Source organism: Macaca fascicularis, chromosome 18 (genome assembly GCF_037993035.2).
Source record: "Macaca fascicularis isolate 582-1 chromosome 18, T2T-MFA8v1.1".
Taxonomy (NCBI): Eukaryota; Metazoa; Chordata; class Mammalia; order Primates; family Cercopithecidae; genus Macaca; species Macaca fascicularis.
This window is the reverse complement of record NC_088392.1, coordinates 49,968,740-49,995,193: the sequence shown is the minus strand read 5'-3', so window position 1 is coordinate 49,995,193 and position 26,454 is coordinate 49,968,740. Positions and strand designations below refer to the sequence as shown.

At 36.5% G+C, this 26,454-nt stretch overlaps 1 long non-coding RNA gene across 1 annotated transcript in view; it reads left to right on the top strand.

Moving 5' to 3' along the window:
* The window catches only part of LOC135968246 (uncharacterized), a 36,576-nt gene extending 13,379 nt beyond the window's left edge, over nt 1–23,197 (top strand). The window contains exons 2-3 of the long non-coding RNA XR_010582870.1: nt 19,751–19,813; nt 22,980–23,197. This is a non-coding gene — a long non-coding RNA (uncharacterized lncRNA). The remainder of the gene's footprint in view (nt 1–19,750; nt 19,814–22,979) is intronic.
* The last annotated feature ends 3,257 nt before the right edge of the window (nt 23,198–26,454 follow it).

The window sequence follows — 26,454 nt, the reverse complement described above, 5'->3', positions numbered from 1 at the left end:
ATCCAACAGAGAAACTTGAGGCTCTAGCCTTTATTATGTCAGCACCCTCTGGATAAGTTCTAATGAAAGCCACTCTCACAAACCTTTTCATCAGTGTTACTTTCCTGGGCATAACACTTTAGATGCCAACAGTCTTTATGTCTAGTTAATAGAAGATGAATTCCTTACTGTTGCTTCCCAATATATTGGCAAATAAGAGTGCAGACAACTCTGTCAGTCATAATCTTTTCATCCTTTACATTGATGCTAAATTAAAAAAAAAAAAAGAAAGAGAAGAAATAACAAACCCCTGAGATTAAACAATGATTTTCTAATTTTTGTATCCCATAGTTCTTATTTTATAGTATCAATATGGGTACTAGATGAAATAACTCCCAAGCAGCTTTCTCTAGAGAAATACAATTTTCCTGACCATCTCAGGAATATAATTGCCATGAGCAGCACTGGTAATCAATAATTACACAGACTGTTGATTGTGTTCTTTCATCTCCCATCTTGTGCCAAACTATGTAACCAATGGTGTATAAGTCACACTTTTCCTGGCCTCTTGGTTTTCAGAAACCTCTGCAGTCAAGAATCTCACTGTCGTTCTGTCTACACAGATGCCTGTGGGTTTCTTTGTTGTTATTGTTCTTCTGTTTTATTTTGTTTTGTTTCATCTTAACCCATTGAATAGCAAAGCAGGAAACCATGTAGGGCCCTGGCTCACTGCAGAGGCAAGGCTGACCCCAGAAGAATGTATGGCATCCAGATGTAGAGGCTCTCTTATGAAGCTCAATGCCTCCCCTAATTATTCCTTCCAACAGAACTTGGAGGAAGAACAATGCCCTTGTGTGAATGCAAATGGCAACTGAGGCCCGGTGAGATTTAAAATTAATCACAGGGAGCAGAGTTCAGAGGGAAGTTAGAAACCAGTCATTCTTCACACCTGTGTGTAGTCCTAGATACTTGGGAAGCTGAGGCAGGAAGACTGTAGAAGCCAAGGGGTTCAAGACCAGCCTGTACAACATGGCTAGACCCTATCTCTAAAAAAAAACAACAACAACAACAAAATGAGTCTTTCTTCACAGTAGCCTGAGTAATGTAAAAAGTATCAGATCACTAGTATGTCCACTCAGTTACACTGTGGAACCCCAGAGAGCACCGTTGTTGGGGTCTTGTAGCTGTGGGCTACAGGAGATTTTACCATTTTCATCATCACCATCTTCTTTCACAGAACTTGCTGAACTGCAGCAATTTGTCCATTTATTTGATTTCCACGCTGGCCTGTGAACCCTTCAACAGGAAAGATGGGATTCCTCACATCTATTCAACCAATAAGCACAAATCAAGGAACATAGTCATTCCTCAATCACTGATTATTAAACAAATAACCGCCACATTTGTGCCAGAATATTTTATGCAAATGTTAAAAGTTTGGTAGAGGTTTATAAATGATATATGTAAAAAAATGAAGTCAAAAATTTCCCCTCACCATCTGAGGCATTCAAACTAACTTGATGACATTGGAATTTGGGATGACTGAGCAACTAAGAGTTCAATTCTAAATAGAAATAAGGAAGGATGCTTCTGGAAACCTCATACTACACACATGGGAAGGCAAATTTGAGGGTGTTGGCATCATCTAGGCAGAGATACAATGGCAAGTAAAGCACAAAAAGGGTTATAATCATGGTGTGTAACTTTCTCAAAGACTATATCTGACATCTACCTGACCTTGGGAAAATTACCAGGGTAACTCAATGGGAAACTTAAGTCAGACTCCATAGCAACCTTTGAAGGAAAAATGTGCACAGAGTAATATCTGGTACTCAACAAGAGTGGTACGGCTTCATGTAAACCATGAGGAAAATAACTGGAGAAAGCAGAGTTAGAGGCCAGAGTCCTCTTGGTCTTGCAGAAGATTCTATGTGAGCACTTTGCTTTCTGTCTTTGGTGTTGATCAAGCTTGTCCAGCCTGCAGTCTGTGCCCCACATATGGCTCAGGATGGCTTTGAATGTGGCCCAAAAGAGATTTGTAAACTTTCTTAAAACATTAAAACATTTTTTGCAATTTTTTTCTTTCATCAGCTATCGTTAGTATTAGTGTATTTTACGTGTGGCCCAAGACAGTTCTTCTTCTTCCAGTGTGGTCCAGGGAAGCCAAAAGATTGGACACCCTGGGTATAGATAATGCTTGTCCCAACCGGTATTGTTGGGAAATTTCAGAGTTTATCAGCTTCATCCTCTGCTTTAAAGACATCTGATTTGTCTTCATCTTTTCTTCTCTCTACTATCCTGCACTTAATTCAGCATGCTTGGTTTCCCTAGGCAAACACATTCTTAAATATCTTTACCTAATTATCCTCCTTGTACTCCATGTGTGGTTTATGAATTACAGAAATATTTTCTTTACCATGAACCCCTGATTTGTAAATATCAACCTAGCACACAACTAGTTCCTATAAAAACTTTGCAAATGTCTTTAATGTAAACACACACACACACACACACGCACACGTGCATGCACACACACACACCACCAGGTTTTTCTTCTCCACCCAGCTTGTCTTCTGCCTGAGTTTTCTGGTAAGCATCTCAAATTGCCCTCCAATTTGGGAATCCTATCAGTCAGCCTGGGGTGGAACACATCCCCTCACTCTGGCCAGCAAGCGCTCCTCCTGGAAGGTCCATCTCATTTACCAGTCCACCAAAGTGAGCAGATACTCTAAATAGAGTTAGCAGAAGCACCATGCTTGCCAGCGCCCTCCACTGTGCTTGACTTCAGTTAGTGCCTCTCAGTTAAATTCCAGATTCCGTGCCTGCATCCCATGATTTGACACCACTCTTCTCAGACAGTGTTAGCAACGATTCTCTGACTGCCTTTCCAGTCTGTTTTCCAGGCATTAAATCCTGAAATCATGTACCTTCCTCACTGGTTTAAAGTACTGAAATCTCAGGACCCCTCAGGACTGAAGTCTCTCAAGTTGCAACTGTTTATTCCTCCTTAAATTTTTGAGAATTAGATAATTTACATTTCATTACTAGTTTAATCCTTTAAAAATAAGCCCTACAATGTATTCTCTCTTGACAACAAAGATCTATGTCTTTTTTGTTTTGTAAAGTCTATCTTCCTTCTTTCCCTTAGTTCTTTTATTCTTTTAAAATCTACGATTTACATTGCAAAATTCAGCAATTTCCTTCTGTGCTAGACATTAGTGCTATGCTCTAAACGATGCCTGTTTTCTTTCCTCCAGGCACATCACAAGATAACATTTTCCCATCCCTTCTGAGGTTTGTCTTGACTTTTCTTTGGCCAAGGTGTGCATTTGCCTGGCTCGTCTCTCCCACTTCTGGAATCAGAAGCACAGCATAGAAGCCTTGTTCAGACAATCTCTTGATTGAGTATGTTAAAAACAGCCACCTAACTCATGGTTGACAAATAACATGAGTAAGGAATAAGCATTACTGGTTTTTTGTTTGTTTGTTTGTTTCTGAGATTTGGGAGTTGCTTTTTACCTTTACATAAGCAAGTCCAAGCTGGCTGATATATTCTCAAAAACCTTGGTATCATAGGCCACCTTGTCAATAGGATTATAGCACTTAAAACCGAGTACTTCCCTCTATTTGTTTTATATCTAATATGTATTTAAATGACAGCTGGAGATATATAGGCCATAATTCATTTGTTCAATATAAATTGATTGAACACATCCCTGTTTTATCTTTTATTGTGAAAGTGATTCTTTTTTTGAAAGAAGGAAAATAATTGGATGATAGGAGTACTTATTGAATATAGTCAAGGTCATTTAGCATAGCTAAATTGGCCAAAATGCCATTCTGAGGAGAAAGTGAGGTGTTCCCGGGATGTTAAAACCATCTTTAAGTTTAATAAATGGCCAGTGGGAACTTCAGGGCATCAGTATGAGACAAAATCACCAAGATAACACTTATCTGTCTATCAGGTTTCTGTTTGTGTATGTGCATGTACGTGTGTGTGTATGTGTCTTTGTATTTCTCCTACATCATATATTCTTTGTCTTAGAACCACCAAAAAAAGATAGAAAAAAAGAAGTACTATGATACGCTTTGGCTCTGTCCCCCCCAAATCTCACCTTGAATTGTAATAATCCCCATATGTCACAGGAGGGACCTGGTGGAAGGTAATTGAATTATGGGAGTGGGTTTTTCCTGTGCTGCTCTCGTGATAGTGAATAAGTCTCATGAGATCTGATGTTTTGATAAAGGGGAGTTCTCCTGCACATGCTCTCTCTTGCCTGCCGTCATGTAAGATGTGCCTTTACTCTTCCTTCACTTTCCACCATGATTGGGAGGCCTCCCCAGCCATGTGGAACTGTAAGTCCCCTAAATCTCTTTTCTTTATAAATTACCCAGTCTCAGGTAAGTCTTTATTACACGCATGAGAATGGACTAACATATACCATGACAGACTAATGGGAGAAAAAAATGAATAGTGAGTGCACAATTAAGTAACAGTGCAAAATATCCAATGCAAACAACTTGAGAAGAGCAAAATCATTCTGGAGAAAGAACCATATGAAACTCATACAATCATTGAGACTAAAGATGAATCTTAATAATTCTGAAGGCAGGAGACATGGGAAAGCCTATTGTTGCCTTGATGGAACCATGAACATGTTAGAGGGAGTATGCGGAGATCAAAACACACCTGGATATTGGCTTGTCACTCATTCATTCGACGTATTTGCTGAAAACCTACATATAACTATGTTGGGAATTATAGTGGCAAGCCAGATATCTGCCACCCCAGTTCTCATTAAGCTTTATTGTCTAGCACATAGAAAACAGCAAACAAATGATTATTTAACTCACAATTGTGTTGAGTGCTGTGGAGAAATACAGTGTTATTTAAGGGTATAGATCAAAATGGTTTCACCTGACCTGGGATGACAGGGTGAGGAAGGTTCTTCAAGAAGTAGTTTGGGAGGCATTTGAAACAGTAGAGCTAAAACACAGATCAAAAAGCTAAGAGAGCGATAAACAAGGTTAGGGAGGAAACAAGAACTCTATAAGAGGCTTCATTCTTCATAGTACACAAAGGAGGTTCTTGAGGAACCTATTTGCGTTATTTTGCTTCCTTTGTCAACATTTCCCAGCATAAATGTCTCTATATCAGTGATCTTTGTTCATTTAAGGAAAAGCTCATGGAACTATTTAAAGAGCTACCTTAAGAAACATGACATTAAGAGGTAAAATAACCACTTATTTCTAATTTCTCTAACCTTTCCATTAATGTGGTCTCATAATCTCTAAACTATAGTAGTATCTGAGTGAAGTCTTTTATTAGGCTGTATTTCCATCAAGTAGGAGTACCTTCCTTGAGGATTAATGTGTGAAAGTATATTTTTCTTTCTAAGATGTTTACATTTCATGAGGGGGGTGTGTGTGTGTGTGTGTGCGCGTGCACATATATCACATACATGTACTTGTAAATTTTCTATGTGCAGGAAATGCCAACTTTACTTTTCTAAAACTTTTACATGAAACAAAAGAGAATTATTGGCATTCACTCACTTGGAAATAAATCTATAGGGAATATATTTTGGTTGTTTCTCTTCATAATTGTTTTTAAAATGTCATTGGAGCTACTTTAAAAAAAAATCAGGCCCCAGGATGGCATTTGCCAGCTTTCCTTTTGGGGGATCAGCCAATCCTACCTTTTATTTGGAGGCTGTCACTCAAAGTAAGTGGAGTGATGTGTGGCTGGGAGCTGGGGAATGGTTGCCAAAAGCCTTGCATCATTGCTTCACCTCAATGGAACTTCTGTAAGGGAAGAATTGGATGTTATTGAAATCTTTCTGAAATAAAAAGATAGCCTCCCTAAGAAGCACTGAAGTGGTCCCCAAAAATGTTTCAAAAGCATCTTGGGCAATATTGGCATGAAGGAAACTGTGTTTCTGCATACCAGTACTATGGGGCCAGACTTGGAATGCCCTCAAATGAGAGCAGAGGCAGCTCCCGCAGCAGCTTTTCAGAGAGGTAACAGAAAGTGGGAAGACTGCACAATGGAAAGGAAGGAGAAATGCTCTAAGGAGGCACTGAAGTAAAGATTCAAACAGTATGACTCATCCACATGGCTGGGCAAACCCACTGGCAGATGGACCAGCAGTATACACAAGAATCAGGAATCACGTAAGGGCCTTGGGAGCAATGATTTAAAGCCAACTTTCCCTTGGTGAAGCCTGAGAAAAATGAAGAAGTTCTGGCTTTTGTTGACCTGTGGTGGATAGAATAAATATAAGTAGAGCAGTTCTAGTGCGTGTAGTCTGTGCTCAGTTTCCCTGTGAATATAGGGTCATGTTATATGGCTTGAGTAGATCATCAGCTCCAAGATAAACTGGGTGATGCATTCTTTTTAAAATTTTTTCCACTTAGACTAAAAATATTGGCCTACCTCACAATATATCAAATATTAGGCTAGGCACTGAGGTACTAGTTGTAAACAAGATAGCCTATAGCTTCTGACTTACAGAATTTTTGTTTTGTTGGTGAAGACAAATACGATAATAGGTAGTCATAATACAATGTCATAAATGACACAAATAGGAAACTATAGGATACATTGGAAGCACAGAGGAAAGATATTTGGCGAGTGGGAAGGGATCAAGGAAATGTCTTCAGAAAATGTGGTCACTAAGCTGAATACTGGCATCTGAGAGGAAGTTACCTAAATGAAGAGTGCAGGCAGCAGCTGGGAAAAAAGAGGGCAAGCTTAAGGAAGTGAGTTCTAATCAGAAAGAAAAGAAATAGCATTTGAAAAAGTCTGACAGCAAGGGTTTGTTGCAATTCAGAGACAGGTAGGTTGATCATAGTTCTTGGTGTACAGTGCTCAGTTAATGGTTTGTAGATATGAATTGTAATCTAGTCCTTAAAATGGTTTCTCTTGTTTGCTGAATTGCAAGCCACTTTGAGCTGGAACAGTAACAGGATTTGTGAATCTAAGAGAACCCTCTATGTAGAATGTTGTCATGCTTTCATTATTTTCTTCTTCCTGTTGCCTCAGATTTTGGCATCTGTTACCAAATTTTGGAAGAATGAAACCAACCTTTCCTATCCTCCCACACACACACACACACACACACACACACACACACACACACACTCATCTATTTTTGTTCTTCACAATTCATTCTTTGTCATTCTCCAATTTTACCATATGAAAAAATGAATCCAGCAAAATGAGATTTCCTTTTGGTCACAATTCAAATCATGTTGGGATTATCTAATTATTCATTTTATAGAGTGCTGTGATCCAATTAACAATATTTTAAAATGTTATTTCAAAGAAAAATGGAAAAACATAAAATGGACTGAAAAGCATAAGTGTGGGTTTAAAAAAAAGCATCCTAATCTACTCATGAGTTTCTACAGTTAGTCTTATGTATGAGTGCACAACTAAATAACGTGACAAGTTTCAAATAGCCACAAATTACCAAGGATTAATGAATGCTCACATATGAATACATTTTTAATAGAACCCTATTGTCCCAGGGTTTTGGTTTATTTTGACAATGTTTTGCCTCTCTTTGTTCATGGTGAAAATTTTTTTCCCCTTTCCCTTTGGCAGGAGAGAGGGCGTGTGGTGCTTTGCCAGAGAGGATCTTGGATGGAAATCACCTAAGAACTCCAAATTCAATGCCAGGGCAGACTGGTGTCTATTCTGGTGGATTTCCAAGTTCTGAACATTGGAATTTAAATGCAGATGGAGGCCACTCTGGACGTGTGTCCATGGTACTTGGGGTAATGTTGGTTGTGAGCTGGCCTACACACAGATCACACACAGATCTCTTTGTGGTGTTGGAGAAGTTGGAGTCAGCTCATAGGGGAGTCCCAACATGGAAGACCCAGGAGTGCAGCAGGCTTTACTTTTTAAGAAATAGCTCATTAAAAATGAAATTGGGAAGAGGTCTTTGATCCTGCTTGGAACACTAGACAACCAAAACCAAAAATGGAACTGGAATTCCGTAGTCCGAAGGTTTGTGACCAAAATCTTAATTCAAAGCTGCACTTTATCTTCCCTTTCATTCAATTCAGCTCTTTTAAGATCAGAAATCAGTTTCCTTCATATCATGACAGGGTTTACATTAAGCTACTTGAGTCTCCAAAATTACAACATTAAATCAGTTGCATAAAAACAAAAACTAATTCATTGACATTAGCTCTCTTTGTAATTGATGAAAAGAGGAAAGAAGTGAAGTTTGAAAAAAACCCTCAAATGTACACCTAAGTTAAAGACTGTTAAAGTGTCTTTTTCTTTTACTGATTTTCCATTTAAATTGAGAAATTAAATTTGACTGTGTAATATTTCCACATACGTAAACTCCAGAAACTGCTCATAAAATAAAAAGAGTTTTTCATCATTCAGGAAGATATTTCCTTGATGGGTTTGTGTTCATCGATAAACTCTGCCTTGCTTCAAAACGTGCAGGTATGTAGGGCTGCTTCTAGCATCTCAGCAGGCTCTTAGAGTGGATTCCAAATATGCTGACAGGAGACTAGGGGTGAAAATACATACAGCAATACATCTGCAAGCTACATGGCCTTGAGGGGATTGCCTAAACTCACCTGTCTTTCTCTACATTGACTTCATTGCAAAATAGAGGTAAAAACAGTGCATGCTTTAGTGTGTTTTTTAATGACTAAATGAAACAATATTTGCCAAGCATTTTTAATACAGTCTAGTGTTTCATAAATGATCAACAAACATGTATTGCTACAATTATTTATATTTATTATCGTTGATTTTACACAGCAATGTCTCCCAGTAGTTAAGTTTCTACTTTTAAAATAACTGGAAGAATGTAAGCTCTCAACTAGTCCTGAAACAATAGATACCAACTAGTAGAGATAATAGCTATCTGGAAGAGGGAGATACATGCCAAGTCAAAAAAAAAAAAAAAAAAGTAAGTTGGATACATGCATGAAAAAATGTCTAGCAAGATATAGAAAGGGAGCAAAAGGACATTTGCTTTAATTTATAAAGATCAACATGAATAGAGAGAGCATATCCTCCCTGAGATAGAATGTTGTATCCTTATGTAGAGAGAAAGTTGTATCCTTATGTAGAGAGAAAATCATATTATCTAGCCTAAAATTCAGACTAATGACCTCATTTAAAAAAATAAAACAAACAATAAAATCACACAAAATTAAGCCACATAACCATAGTGATAAAATGGTACTTGTAATTCAACCCAAAATTAGATATTAAATAACACATTTTTTTTTCTGCAGGAACAACATCGTTTTTTTTTTTCTTCATCTATCATCCCAGGGATGGCTCAAGTCCTCAAAAGGCAGCACTAAAATAAGGCTATGTCTCTTCTCGAGAATATTCTGGATTTCATTCTCTGATTAAAGATCACAACTGTTTCTTGGTTGAGGAAATCATGTTTTTCAAAGCCACCAATGAGCAAAGTTTGCATTTGTGTTCATTTAAGAAAAGAAAAAAAATCCTGAGCAAACCTTTCTCTGTGCATTAAGCCTTCTGACCTTTATTGAAATAACAAAACAGTTATTCAAAGGACACAAGGATGAATTAAAGGTAGCTTTCTATTTGCTAACATTCAAGGGGGGAATAGCTTGCCTCACTTTCTCAGAGAGCTGCTCTGAAAAAATATACTCAGTCCTCTCAGGAAAGTGTTCAATTATGTGTGTTTTTTTTTTTTTTTTTTAAATTAAATGTCTGGATATCAAAAAGTTTGATAGGTTAACAATGAAAAACTACCTTAGCAAACTTAAGGCTGTCTTGGAGAAGCAGTACGAAAAAGTTTGTGGGAAAAACAATTTAGAATCTTGAGTTCTAGGCCTGTGTGCCTCTAAGTAGTAGTGTAGACTTACATAAGCAACTTAAGGGAATCAATGGATTTTGTTGTTGATGGTGATAAGGATGCCTCATTTTGTTTTCCCTTCAGAATGTTATGCAAAATGTCTAAGATTCTGGGAAGAAGGAACTTGGCGAATCCTATGAAGTCCTTTAACTAGAAGTCCTATGTATTCTTCTATTTTCTGTTCCCATTGCTATTACCTAGATAACTGTAGTAGTCTGTGAACTGACCTTCCCACTGTAGTCAACCTCCTCATCAATCTATCTAATAATGTATTCATTCCAGATTTATCTTTATCATTTCTCTGTTTATAAGCCACAGATTACTTACTATTGCTACCAAATTAAGTACAAAATTTTGTCCAATACTCAAAGGGCAAAAAACCTGGTGCCATTTCCATTTCCTATGTGACTTTTTCTTTTTCCTCTACATAAAACTTATTTTCTAAAAATAGTTGGTTCTTTCCCACTATTTAAATACTTCTTACATTATTTTGCTTTTACACCTTTGATAGTTTGGGTCCCTCTTTGCCGGGAGCTCTTATATGCTGCCCTACACAAAATATGAGCAATGTCCCCACACAAAACACACGTACACACACATACATGTTTCAGATGAATCAACTTTGACAAGGTGTACAGGTTGAAAATGCACAGATTTTATTGTTTGGCAGGCATTTTTTTTCTACTCGGGAGGCTGAGGCAGGAGAATGGCGTAAACCCGGGAGGTGGAGCTTGCAGTGAGCTGAGATCCGGCCACTGCACTCCAGCCTGGGCGACAGAGCGAGACTCCGTCTCAAAAAAAATAAATAAATAAAAAATAAAGGTAATTGCATTCCTACTGCTTTAATACTCTCTTAGGAATCTATTAAATCTGTGATTTTTGACATAAGACATTTAACCTTAAATCATTTTATTTTCCACCCTTAGAACGGCAATCCATGAATTACATAGTTAACATATACTATGTGTATGAGACTGATTCACTGTCACAAACCTGAGGAAGAAAACCCCTTTGAGGTTTAAAGCCGAGAGGGAGATAAAAGCTTGGCTGTGCTGCTCTGGGAAATGCTGAACTTATCCACATGATTATCCAGTCACTGATTATTTTAGCAAAGTAACAAACAGAGGAGGAGCTCTAGACTCCAGCTTCTCATTTCTAAAAGAACAGATGTAGTTTATCCCCTTGAAGCTCTTCCTAACTGGACCATTCTTTCATTCTAGAAACCCAAAATCAAGTATTAGTTATCAACTATAAGAAATAGGATTTGTTTCTAAGACTACATATTAGTAGATTACAAACTTCATACTTACTCTTATTTTATTATTATTTAAAAATTTTCTAAGACTTTAAAGAAGAATTGAATATGGCTTGGTGGAAATGATGAATTTTATCAATAAATCTAAATTCTAGTGATACATCTGCCACTTTGTTTATAAGCTTGGAGCACACTTTTATTCTATGTGTGTACATATTTCCATTTATCAAATGGGGTTATTGTAAAGCTAAATTGAGATTTTTATTAAATGTAGATGAATAGATTGATAAATAATGTGCCCTCATTGGATAAGTCATTCTTAGACTTTCTCCCCTTTACTAAAAATTATACACTGTAATAATTTAAAAACATTTTATTAGTAATTTTAAGACATGTTATCTTATAGACCTATAGAAAACCAAAATAAACAAATATGTCTTCCTGGGTGATTAAAAAAAAAAAATCAATCACTGGCATTTTATCGCTCTTTTTTGTGACTTTCTTGAATATGGTATAACTTTCTACTTTTCAGTAATGAAACAAATATAGGAAGTTATCACTCAAACATCAGTACCAAGATGATGCCAGGCTATGCATCTTCATTCTCAACATTCTTAGAGAATTTTTGGTGTTGTCAGAATTGCTAAAATATATCATGTGTCTGTTGTACAGAGGAGACTCCAAAATGGCCTGGGATATGTCACTTAACTATAATAATGCATGTCAGCCAAACAGTTTTCATAGATCATGATACTCCTAATAAGAATAAAGCACTAGAACTGAAAAACAAAATCCAATTCATTTCTGTATTAAGGCTTTTGTGGCAAATTAAAGACTCTTGACTCAATCTAAATTCAAAAGAAAGGGACATTTCATAAAGATATGGGAAGTCACATAGAACTCAAGGATAAGAATTTGACTTAGCATTAAGAATAGCTAACCAAAGGGACTCAGATTCCAAATAGATTCTCAATCCTTCCTCAGTCTTTTCTGCAGCATGATCACTTACATTTCTTTAATCTAAGGAAGAGAAATAAATCCACCAACAATTCCCAAAGTATAAAGTGGAGCCTTTACCTCTTTTTACTAACTTCCAGAAACTTTCTTGAGCTAAAGTTCAAATATTTTTGGCAGGTAATGGGATGTATTGGTCCAGCGCTGATAACAGGTCATCCAACAGTCAAGTATACTGTTTCCAGAAAGCTGAGTTACATAAGCACATGGCAACTTCTGGTGAAGCTACATAGATGGATACAGCAAAGGGATAATTTTAGGAGGAAAGGATATACATGTTACCACAAAGTCCCTGTGAGACACATTTCTGATTTCTTTGTCTAAAAATAGTTCTCTCTTTTGATATCTCATTGTTTTTATTTCTCTAACCCAGACATATTGGTACTTAATTGTGCATTGCCTTATATTGCTCTTTATTACACAGATGCATTCCCTGTTTCTAAACCAAGTACAAATATTTGACCAGAACCGCATCCTGTTTCGGTTGCATGATTCAGAATGCCATGATGGTGCTAGTGTGATCCTACCTATGTAGTAGCCATTTGAATAATAATTCTTTAAATTCAGTTGACTGTTTTGCATAAATTACAATAAGTATGTGTTTTATTTCAAATAAAAAATGGCTTAAGTGAGTTTATTTTCTGCATCTAGTTTTTGAACTTACAGATAGGTCAGTTTATTCAGATCGATAGAACCAATCATTCACGTTGAAGAAGGTTCTAACTCTTTCAATTATATATTTATCTTTTCACTGAACCATCTATATGTATACAAAAAGAGGGAGAGAGTGCAGGGGTTTTACATGGCTGCAGGGAAGAGACTGACAGCAGGAAGAAACTGAGTGATGTGGTTAGCCAAAGGATATGATACTCCAGAACCTCAAGGGAAATTACTAGTAAAGATAAGGTAGACTAACACTCCTCATAAAATACCACCATCAGATTTTTTAAATACTTATTTGCAATCCAGATAGATTTTTCAGAAATTTTGACCAATATATTTATTTAATGTAGAATTATTCGGACCAAAATTTTGTAAACAAAATATTATGTTATAATATTTTATAAAATACTACCTCAATATATACATATGTGATTAATATAGTTGTTAAAATGTATGCACACTTTTTGTTAAAATGTTGTAGAAATGGATGCAAAACAATATTTCATTAAGACTTTTCTTCATCAGTCAGAATACTTTGTTTTTCTCAGAATCACTTATAGACATTTCTACTTATTACTTTTAGCGAATACATTTCTCTGGCAGAGAGAAATATAGAAGTTATTAATTTTGCTATTAGTATTAGAGTCAGTGTTATTGCTGATTACAATCATTTCAGTATCATTTTCCTAGGAAATCTTTGAATACTAAGCTGATACCAGCTACTTTATAAAATATTGTCTTCTATAAAGTATTCCATGTCTGTTTTTGTGAGTTATCTACGGCTATGTATTTAGTATTTAAAGAAAGATGCACTTCTGATTTATTTACCTGCTTCTAGCATGCTAATTTAAAAATTTAATTTTTACTCTCTTCCCCAGGAATACTTTTTAATATGACTTCTGCAGAGATGGTGATAAACATATGCTTTCTAAAGGGTCAGACACTGTTTTGGAAATTATTAAAATATTTATTATAACAATAGAACCATTGGAGAAGGTCTTATATATTTCAGCAAGTTTTATTTATTTTTATTTATTATTATTATTTTTCTTTTCTCCTACTGCCTGTTTAATTGCAAAATTTCACCAAGTTTTATAAATGTTTTCCTGCAAACTATAGTCTTTACTTTTAAAAATAAATCATGGCTAATTTCTTTTATGTGATGCTTTTTGTTAGGAAACAGATGAGTGGGAGTTGGGAACTCAGGTCTAACCTACTTAAATCAGAGAGAGCATTAGCGCAAATATTCTTAAGTAAGCATTCATTGTCTAATCAAACGAAACTGGCTTACTCAATGTTCGGTAGCATGTCTTTTCAAATCCTGGCTCAGGCTCTTGACTAATATGGGCTGCTCACTCTGATCCCATTGGGGCCGCAGAAATCTCCTATTTCCTTTCATTTTCGGGTATGCAACTGCCTTTCTAAGCCATGACTACATTGCTAAATGAATCATTGATTCGGAAAATCTGAAGTGACCTTCAGCTAGTTCTCCAGCTCTTCCTCAACAGAAAAGAGAGGCGAAATCAGCAAAATATTGGAAAGAGGTAGTTTTTCTACAGATATTTGTGGCAGGTAGAAGATTGGAGGCCACTCAGCTATGTGTGTAAGTGTGTGTAGGGGAAAAATTATGTTCTGTATTCAGAAGTGACATTCTTTGTATTTTTAGTGTGGCTCCAAAAACAGCCTTTTTCTTATAGTTCAGAGGCAAACACTGGCCTTGGCTCCTCAGCTGTTCTAGTAAACTATTTTTTACTTAGACAGTCTCAAATTCTTCATAGACTTCATTTGGACCAGTTTTTGTGCACTTATCTTATTGGCACAGTGGTAGTCTTTTGAATAACCAATAGTGTGAAAAATTATACAATTAAAAATTCTACTTCCATTACTTTTCTTAACTTCTCCCTTCATATTTTGTTACGGTTATGAGGTGTGTTTTATTAACTATTCTAGACATAGGTCTAACCCTGCATTTACTCAACACTGGGTTGCTCCTTTTCATGATGGGTGATCTAGTTAGACATATCAATATTCAGTGAAATGTATAGATTACCCTGATAAAATGGCTCAATGAAGTTCATGTAAGGACAATGGAAGATTGAGGCATCATACGCACTGAGCCACTAATTGGACTCGTACTAGTAGGATATAGCTATCCTCACCCCCGCCTATATCCTGAGTCCCCTTCCCGTTAGGTGCTGAGTATTTCCAAAGGCTTCTCTAGCTGAAGCAGGTGTAAGAAAAAGAATTGACATAAAGCATCAACCCTTAGGTATAAATGATTGGCAAGTCTCAACCTTGCTAAAACTGAAAGACTTTTCAGTTGGCTATGCTTGAAGGTTTCTGCTGAACTACTGAAGCCATAATGATGTATGTAATTCAAGTTTCCTTTGAGCTGACCTACAAAGTAAGAAGTTTCCTCTATGACCTCTTAGGTTTTTCTCTCTCCAGCAATCATGGATTCTTTACGAATCTCATAAGGAGTGCAGCTCATTTATTATTAACACCATTTTAGAATAAAGGAAGCAGAGGCTCAGAAAGGTTTAGCAGCAGAGCAGAGTGCAGTCTTCTGATTTGTGGGTTCCACATTCTGGATGCAGAAAACTTTCAGTCATTCTTATCTATTGTGAGGCTTGTACCAGTTTCTCCATAAACTTCCAAAACCAAACCATGTTGACAAGCTTTGCTCTTGCCTCTGACTTCTTTCAGATAGTGCCTAACCATCTTCTCATGACGAGTCATTTTTGCTCTCTCTCATTCCCTTCTTGATGTTCAGGTAGGTGAACATGATGACTATAAAAGGCAAGCAATTAATATCTGGAGTTAGGCAGAGCTCTGTAAGCCAATCTCTAAGCCTGAGTAAGCTCCTTTGTCCTTAACTGTAACCTTGGCACATGAAAAGCGACTTCCATTCCATTTTACCAACATTTCGGTCAAAGATCAATTGCCACTGTAATTATATCATATATCACAGGATGGGGATTCAGTGAGAGGGCAGGCCCTTTAAACTAATACATATCATTAGCATTTAAAGAACATGAAAAACAAATTGAACATCAGTCCTCATGTAAGTCTTTTTTCTAGAGCAAATAATTTTCCAAATTAAAATGAATAAATTATTGAAATTGTCACATGTCTGAGAATAAACTAGGTTGGTAATGCTGTCAAGCTCTTAGCAAAGTTTAGATCATTGTACTTCTCTGTCTGATCATTATAACATCTAATCAAGGGGAGCTTAAATACTTCAATGAACTCTCAAAATAAATTTGATCTGAGCAGCTCAGGTCTCATGGATTCCTAGGGTTACTGACTAGGTGAAACATGTTTTTGTTTTAATCCCTGTCTCAGCTCAAAGAGGATTAATGCCCGTAATTCTCCTATCCCCATTTAATTGAGAAATGAAGTTTGAAGAGGCACCTCCTGGAACACTCCACTTTGAAATATGACCCATCCACTGTCTATATGATAAATCTTCCTCTGCTCTCACAAACTTATACACATCCTTCCTATCCCAAAGAAGGAGGAAAGAAAGTTTGTGTGTGTGTGTGTGTATGTGTGTGTGTATGTGTGCGTTTCTGTGCATCTATTCCAAAATGCACAACGTTGTTGTTTTATTTTTCCGTTTTGGAATTATCCTAACAAAGGCATTCTCTGGGAAGCTCAAACTGCATCTCAAACCTTTCTCTGACACAAATATCCCCACTGGAACAAATAGCCCTTTCACTAAAAGCAATACAGTTATTGCATTCATGTTATATGATTGTAATTTTCACTTTTGCTTTCAATACAACATTAAAAGAAAAATTGTCTGTAGAAAAGAAAGAGACAATATACTATATCCTGGAACTAATTCTTTGGCAACTACAAAAAAGGGGGCCGTAATTCTGAATAGAGGCTCCTGTCCTAAAACAGACCCAATGCTAAGATCTAATAGAAAGGGCACAGAGAAGCACAAGGAAACTTAATGTCACTTTCATGTTTTTTGTACAAGTTGATGTGAGGATCTAATGAGGCAATTTCTGTAATACACCTCGTAGGGGACCAGGCACATAGTAAGCCCTCAGCAAATGCTGACTGTTATTATGTTTTCTAAAGAATTTTTACATCTTCCTCCTAAGCCCTGAGGCTTCATAATGAAACCTTATATATGACATTCAATGGCTCAATGCCTTTCCTAACCTAATGTAGAAAGTGACATACCATTGCTTCCATCATAACCTATTGGCACATGGACCAACCTAAGTCCAATGTGGGATGACCCTGTACATAGGGTAAGAAGCAGGCATCACTTGGGGCCATCTCAGAGGCTGGCTGCCACAACTGCCTAATGGCAGCCAAATCCTTTATGAAACTACCCTCTCTAACACCTTAACTTTCAAGGACCAGGATTTTGTGACTGTTGTGAGCAGAATTTCAGTGAATGAAGATATACCCCAAAATAAGATTTCACTTAAAAGTTGAATATCTGTTATCAATTTACAAATGCTTTTATGTGATATCTCACTTGAGCTTCAAAATAACCTTTTAAGACAGGCAACAAGAGTAGAAACTACTCCAGTGATTTCATAGATAAGGAAACTGAAGATCAGAGAGACTTAATGATTAACCTAAGATTTAAACTAGATATCCTCCTAGCATTCTCACGGCACTTATTCTGCTAGCGTAGGCTGCCTTGTATATTTTTAAAATGACTATCTGTTTATGTGCTGGTCATGGGGTTTGCAGCAAATCACAAATGTATAATTTTTTTTGTTAAAGGCATTTACTCTACTTTCTAAAAATCACTAGAATTCAGAAACTGATACTACTTCTTTTGTTTCATTATTTGCCTCCCTGCCCCCAAAACTCATACATATTTAGAGACATGCATGGACACTCATAAACACACATATTCTTCTTCCTAGTCTCTCATCAATGGCAAACTAAAGTTCTTTAGAATATGCTAGCTGTCATTGTCCAGAGAGAAATCTCTCTTTCATGCAAGTTAATATATGTATATATATGTATATAATCATACATGTTTTTATATAAACTTTGTAGCTTTCCTCCCTCTTTTCTAAAATAAATTATGAAAGTTTGTGTGTTCAGGCTTCAGGCAGAATTTTTCATCTGAAGGGAACTTTTTCAACTCTTTCTATTTGAGATGGTAGCCATTTGTATGAAGAGAAAACGAATACTAATGGAAAATCCTAGAGTGGATTTGGAAAATCATTATAACAGTTCAGCTATAGGTTTGCGCCTTTGACAAAACACCCATTCAAGGATGAAAAACCCACTATTTCTCTTCTGCATTTCTTTTTCTGAATACAGCTAGATTGAATAACAGGCCAGATAAAGGATTCAGAGCAATAGCTTTACTAAGTAATAGTGAACCCATGTTCTAATCAATGGGACAGAAACTGGCCCTCTGTATCTCTGACACAGTTGCCTTTCATTGACAGATTTACAATGGAGGGGTTGGGAGAGCAGATGAGTTAAAAAAAAAAAAAAAAAAAAAAACCAAAGCAAAATCAAGATCCCCCATAAATTTCACGCTCCCCACATCTTCTGCCCCAGCACCTACTAGAACACCTTACTCTTAAATTCTGCACATGCGGAGATTTATTTGTATCCCAGAGGTTTGCTCAGATGTTTCTTCTGTGCTTTCAATGCAGGCCCACCCTTTTTTCCCTTCATATTCAAACCCTACAGATTCCCCTTGAAACCTCCTCAACTGGTAATAATCATTTACATCCTTACTAGTGCTTATGATTTTCAAATTACTTTTAGATAAGCTAACTCAGTGATCTCCACACAACCTTAGACATTTAGCCCGGCAAGTATTGTGCTGTTGCTTTCATGGATGAGAAAAAGGAGACTTGGAGTGTCTCGATTAGCAAACAAGGTTACAGAGCTAAAAAAGGAGTGACAGTGGAGTAGATCCCAGCTTAAATGCTTTACCTGCCCCTACAGCCTGCAGATTTCCATTTTCTGAATGCTTGGAGCTCATGGAGTCTCTCACATCTCGTGTGATCATTAAGAGGTACTAACTTCCTGATTGCTTCTGGTGTGCAGCTAACTCACTGGTGACCCACCACTTTGGGAGGCTGAGGAGGATGGATCATGAGGTCAGGCGTTCGAGACCAGCCAGGCCAACACGGTGAAACACCATCTCTACTAAAAATACAAAAATTAGCCAGGCATGGTGGCATGCACCTGTAGTCCCAGCTACTTGGGAGGCTGAAGCAGGAGAGTTGTTTGAACCCAGGAGGCAGAGGTTGCAGTGAGCCAAGATCGTGCCTCTGCACTCCAGCCTGGGCAACAGAGTGAGACTCCATCTCTAAAATAAGTAAATAAATAAATAAAAGTAAAATAGACTGAGCCTTCACATTTTGCATGCAGCTTTGTTGGTGCTTGTCCTTCTCCTGTGCTTACTCAAAGATGGGACAATGTGCACAATGAGAAGAGAATTGGGACCAATAGGAAAGAATGAGTTAGGTATTGTGGGCACTCTTCTTCTTTTTTTTTTTTTTTCCTTCCAGAAATCTTTGAGGTAGGTAACATAGTCAATTGAGGTCTAGAGTTATGTACTCCATTTATTCATTATTTTCTTAACATAGTCCCTACCTACTATGTGATATTCTCTGTCCTAGACCCTGAAAATACAAGTTAAATATGGCATATTCTTTACCTCTATTAGCTTAAAATTGATTGTGGAAACTTTCATTTTTTCTTTGAAATGAAAACAAACAAGTGCCAATATGCATGAGAAAAATAAATTGTTTCATTTATTTACCTACATCGCATCACGAGTAAACGCATACTCTCTCTGACTAAGCCAAATATAGTATAAATCCCTCCTAAAAATACCCTCAAATTGAGAATCCGATATTAATGGCTAAATTATATTTACCTTAGACTGAGCATTTTCTACTAGGATTTACATATGCATCTTGGGGATTCTGAATGTTGTACTTCTTTTTTCTTTTAGATTTTAACCTGAATGGAAAAGACAATATGAGGGTGATGAAAGACCCTAGACGGTCCGCCTTGGGTAAGAAGAGAAAAAACCATTCTTTCCACTTTTATCCAAGGTGTTTCACAGATGATATGAAATAATTTTGAATAGCTCAGCTCTTTAACTAATTCCTTTGATAAATCCAGGAGTCAGAACTTAGAAATATACAATAGACTTTTTCCTAATCAGCGATGGCACAGGTGGAAATGTGTCCTTTGTAAGTGTATTCAATAGCCACTCAATGGCCTTTGACAAACATACTACCTTTTAAAATGCAAGATCCTGCAGTCAAAATTTCTGCTCACATTCTCAGAGCTATATCTCTTCATCACTTATTGGACTTAAACTCTATTGTCTTCAGCTGATTTTTCATTAGGGTGAAGGGTCATTGAGCAATCATTATGCATAAATAACTGGGAAATTTAGTGGTGAGCCTTTAATAGGGGAAGTAGCAAAAAATAACAGCAATCATACCAGACTCTATTGAGAGAGTCCTCAATGGAAGTAATATGAATGGGGATAGGGAACTAGGGGTGAGAGGGCAATTCCTCTGGGAGTTTCATTCCAGAGGAGACTTCACTTGAACTGAACTCCAAAGGATGAACAGAGTTTTGCACTACAAAAATTGCATAGATATAACAAGCTGGCAGAACAACCTGAGCAGGTAAGAGCCTGGGCCATGGCTTTCTATCATTATGCATTGTTTGGAAGAATATTAATATTGATTCTCTGTACCATTCTTTAGTATATTCATCAGATCCATTGTTTGGTGTTAATTGCATTTTGTCAAACAAGAGCCTTCCACACAATTTAGGAGACATTAAATACTAGTTGATATCTCTTACAAAACTATATTCTATACTCAAAATCCAGAGTTAAAATTGAGGCCCATTTCTTTTCCATGATGTAATACTACGTTACTTTAGTGGCAAATTCTCATATTCCTTGAAAAGCTCATCATTTTGAGGTGACATTTCAAAACTGCCTTCATAAAATTAGGAAGATTCCAGAAAGCTTGAAACAGAGAACAGTTATTCCCATGATATATGATCTTCCTGGGCCTCTACCTCATAAACTCCTAACTTCCTTTCAAATCCTATAGGAAGGCCGATTTTTCCTCCTTTGTACACAACATTCATTTTTCCCCCTCTCTCTGGGCTATTATTTATTATTTAACTTGGTTACTGTATTATTTAAAGAAAAAAGCAGTTTGCAATATTGCCTGTATGGGAGATGCTATAGAGGGTAAAGTAATATTGATTGCGTTGTAGCTATTAACTACTGTTCTGGAAACAAGGAAGGAGTATAAGACAGTGAATCACGGCAAGAAGTACATTCACCCTCCTACAAGATAAAAAAGAAAAAAAAAAGGTCAGCAAACCACATTCCAAATTATTCACAAACTTTAGAATTTCTTATTCAAGGTCCAAAGGGCCAGCTTGAAATGTTAAGATAATTGGTGAACTCACAGGAATGGAAATGGCCCTTAAGGAACAAAAAATTTCCCATACTTTTAGAGGCTGTGAAAAGAATGACCAAGCTTTCGTAATTTTGTTCCGGTCCACATTTTCAACATTAACTACTAAATCCTTTATACAAATACACTGTCTACTTAGACTGCTTTTCCTAGAATCCCCCCATAAATCTTTTTCTGGTTCTTTCTGATGATCATATCACCCCTTGACAAATCCAGATTAAAAAAAAATAAGTATGAATTTACATATACTTCTATTCCTCGGTCTTTCTCCGTTATTATACCTGGATTTCTCTGCTTTTGTTGTAAGTGCAGACATTGGTGGAATCCTATTTCCAGTAGGGGTTAACTAACCAAATGGGAATTCTATAGATTGGACCTCACAATGGAATATTTAGAAATAAATCTGTAAGAAGGCCTGGGAAGCATAAAGAACCCAAGGGGAGAAAATGTAGTCAATAAAGCCAGAAATGGAAGAACCCTTTTTAAAAATCAAACAGAAAAAAAAGAAGCAGATGTCAAAAGCTCGGTATGAAGTCAAGTCTCAGGGACAATGAAATCCAGAGTAGGGAACAGGGGCCAAGAGATTAGGGGACAGGTTATTTTGGGGCAAAAAATCAAGAAGAGTGTAATTTATCACTGACATTTAATTGGCCTCCATGGTGAGATGCATGGAAGTACCTCCAGTATTTAAAAGGCTTTAGACAAGGAAGACAGAAGCAATCAATCAGATTTCCAACTGAACTTATCCTTCTGTTAAGTGTTGTAGCAACAGAAAATACATGCTTCCTTAAGGGAAGTTAGAAGACCAAGGTAGCACATGAATCAATTAGAAAATACTGTTTCACAGTACAGAATACTGGTTTCTATAACCCCTCTAAAACACCCTTGCTCAAAGTGATTGATAATAAATAAAATAAATTAAATAAGAGTTGTTTGTGTTTTCTAGATTCTATGTACTATAAAATTAGAGGGGAGAAGAAATTTAACAAGGGTAAAGGGCAAGAAAGAGCTAAAAGGAGATGGAGCCTGAACTATGCATTTGATAGTAAAAGATAGGGGCAATAAGAAGGAAGAGAAGAACAAATGGGAGAAAAATGAAAAGGGATGAGTAAAATAATGCCTCCATAAATTAAATAATTGGTCAGGGGTTAAGCCAAAATTCCAGAGCCCAAAACCCAGTTGTCTAATCCCATTCATTAGTATTTTATCCAAAAACATACACATTTCTCTCTCTTCACATAATTCCTCACTTACATGTTTCTGGTGTTCATTGATGAGTATCACATAAACATCTTTTCCTACTTGCCCATGTATATATGAATGAATCACAAAGCCTTACCCTCTTGAAGCCAGGCAGGTCAGAGCTCAAGAATGACCTTGAACAAGCTATTATTTGAACTTCAGTCACTGCATCCTGTAAAAGAAGGTTGTAGTCCTCTGTGGTTTTTAAATCTAAAGCAAACCTTAACCCCATAGTGTTGTTTTTATTTAAATGATTTCAATATGAAGATATGCACATATAATGGTCAAAATGAATATGTCGATTTCTGTACAAATTAATTTTTTTGCTAGTTTGCACTGATAAAATTGAAACAACACAATGATGACAAAGTAGCTATTTAACTTAATGATCATTTAATTTTTCTTTTGATAATGCATGTTTTTATTTGGACTAATACAATGTAAATTATAACTAACAAGTTTTAAATATTCTCTCATTTGAAGCATCTGCTCAATGAAGGCGAACCGCAGAAATGTGAACTCCTCCTGCTTCTGCTATTCGTAGGAAGAGGCAGACTTGAAACCCTGCAGTTGTCTGTGGCCTAAACAATGCACAGATGATCAACTTGCGAAATACGGGTTTATTTTTTTTGTATTTGCCTAAGCAGAGAAACACTAATGGTGCGTTCCTTCAATTAAAGAGAAAAAAATAGATCTACCAATACTACTGCATTTGTTCATTGATAAATTCATTCATTCATTCCTCATGCATTCATATGCTAGATCTTTGTAATAAAAAATTGAAAAAAAAATGCTCTTCATTATAGGTCTCATCCTAGGAAGACAGACAAGTACACATATGATAAAACAAGAAAATTAAACTTTCCCAAATGTTAAAGAGCAAGCACCATCATATGTGTTTTTTTACATCACATTGCGTTTAATCTAAATGCACTAAAGAAACACAGGTCCAACCAGGGAGCTTGATGTGAGTTTTGAGATAAATCTTAATAGTGAAGAATGGGGGTGTAGATTGTTAGAAAAAGAGCAAATGCTTGAGGATTTGAGTGTTATTCCTACTGTTTTGAGTGGACATAAGAAAGTCCTATGTAACTAGAGAATAAAACACCTTTAGCACCGTGATGGGAGAAGAGATGAGAAAGATAAGCCGGATCAAATAACTTAAAGGACTTGAAATCCATCTTAAAATAAAGGCTTCTACCATAAAAAAGGTAATTAAAACCAAAGTGCCAAAAGGAAGAAGAAGAAAAGGTAAGCGAAATCAAAGTTTTCTATTATAGAAGGAAAATGTGTTGTTATTTATAATGAAAAATTGGACAAGACAGAAACTGGTTAGGGAGTGACTGACATACCCCATAACGTGAGGATCTGAGGGCCAAGGTAGTCAGAATGGAATTATGGAGGATGGGACGAGATAAGAGACATTTCAGAGAAAAAAAGCGATGCTCCACAACCAGCTGTACCAGAACTTGCTATTGTTCTCTGACGCCAAACCCTCCATTGGGGTAAGTTTAATTTAATCACCTTCATCTCTTAAGTGTTCAAGTGGGCTTTGCAGGACAATTGGTATCTACTACATCAGGAGGGAGACTTTAACCCAGAAAAAAGCAGAAAAAGGTTTCAGCTGCCAAGTCTTATTTGTGTTTCATATATTTTATCGAATTATCTTGAAGACTCAGTTCTGAGTTCCTTGTCATAAATATGAACACTACATTTCCTCCATTTTGGAATTTTCAAAAGGAGGCTAGCAAAATGTAGTGTTTCTACAAACTCGCTTACATGGGTTGAAAGAGGAGTTTATTTCCTAAGATGTACTATCTTGAGTATTTATTTTTAGACAATTATTTATTCTTACAGTGTCCACAAAAGACCTCCAAACCCTGATACTTATGAACATCCTCATAGGAATATACCAAGGAGAGTTGATTAGCCCATTATTTCATGTTGTAGACATTCACTGACTAACCTCGAGGCTTATCAAAAAGCTTCAGTAATCAAGACAACATTATATTGGTGAAAGAATAGACACATAGATCAATAGAACAGAATAGAGAGCTTGGAAATGGCTCCATAGAGGTATAGTCAACTGATCTTTGACAAAGGAGCAAAGGCAATTCAATGGGGAAAGGATATCTTTTCAATAAATGGTGCTGAATTAATTGGATATCCATGTGCAAAAAATAAATAAGATAATTTAAACACAGACTTTACATCTTTCACAAACATTAACTCAAAATGGATCAGAGACCAAAATGTAAAACACATGACAAAAAAATTTCTAGAATACAGGAGAAAATATAAGTGACTTTGGGTTTGGTTATGACTTTTTATATATAACATCACAAGCATGATCCATGAAAGAAAATATTGATAAGTTGGACTTTATTGAAATCAAAATCTTCCTTTCTGTGAGAGTCATTGTTAAAAGAATGACAAGACAAGCCATAGACTCAAACAAAATATTTACCAGACACATATCTGATAAAGGAATTGTGTCCAACACATGCAAATAATTCTTTTTTTTAAAAAGTATTATTTAATTGACAAAAATTGTGCACATATGTAGTGTACAACATGATGCTTTGAAATATGTATACATTGGTGAATGGCTAAATCAAGTTAATTAACATGTATTACTTTCTATACTTATATGTGGTATAAACGCTTAAAGTCTACTCAGCAATTTTCAAGCGATATTGTTATTAACTATTGTCACTATGTTTTTCAAAGAACTCTGAAAACTGAATAAAAATACAAACAATCATTTAAGAGTGGGCAAAAGGTAGGATCAGACAGTTTAATAATAAACATATAAGATTGCAAATAAGCCTATAAAATGATGCTTACTATCATATGTCATTAGGGAATTGAAAATTTTAAAAAAAGATATGAATACATACTTTTTACAATGTCACATCTAAAATACTAACAATACCAAATGCTAGAGAAAATTAGGAGGAACAGGAACTTTCATTTATGGTTGTTGACAACACTAATAGTACAGCTACAATGGTAAAGAGTTTGGCAATTTCTTTTTGCTTGTTTTCTTTGTTTTGTTTTGTTTGAGGAGGAGTGTCACTCTGTTGCCCAGACTGGAGTGCAGTGGCTCCTTCTCAACTTAACTGCAGCCTCAACCTCCCAGGCTCAATCTGTCTTCCCACCTCAGCCTCCGGAGTAGGTGGGACTACAGGTGCATGACGACCACACCTGGCTAATGTTTTGTATTTTTTTTTTTTTTTTTCTAGAGACAAGGTTTTGCCATTTTGCTCTGGTTGGTCTCAAACTCCCGGGCTCAAGCAAACCACCTGCCTCGGCCTCCCAAAGTGCTGGGATTACAGACATAAGCCACCACACCCTGTCCAGTTTGGCAATTTCTTACAAAGCTAAACCTAGTCTTAGCATACATTCCTGCAATTGTTCTCTTAGGTATTTTCTCAACTTACTTGAAAACTTACATCCATATAAAAACAGGCACCCTCTATGCAATCACCTCAAAGTGACTTTAATCCTTATTAATGTATGATTCTTCACACACCTCTGGAGTCCATTACTGAATATTTTATAGTTCAGGATCTTTTAGCTCCTAAGCATTTTTTCCACTGGGCATCTGCTCTTGTAACGTGGATTCACACTGCATATTCGGTCCCACCCAAACTGACCAGCGTTATGATGTGTTCTCTGCAATGTACCCTCAAACAAAACGCATTGAATCCTTTTGCGTTTTTACAATTTCTTTAGTTAGTTATTAGCAGGTATTGGAGTTGGTGCTACCCTGTGAATAGAATATGTAAGAGGATATCTCCAGATACTCTGACCCCCTCTTTGAAATGTGACCATTTTGTTGTGGAGGAAATTGTGCTGCTCTTGCTAAGTTAGCCAAAGGAATTGTTCTGATTGTAGAAAGTCCACACTGACTATGAGGCGGACCTGCAAAGCCTGATGGGTATACTGTCTTGCA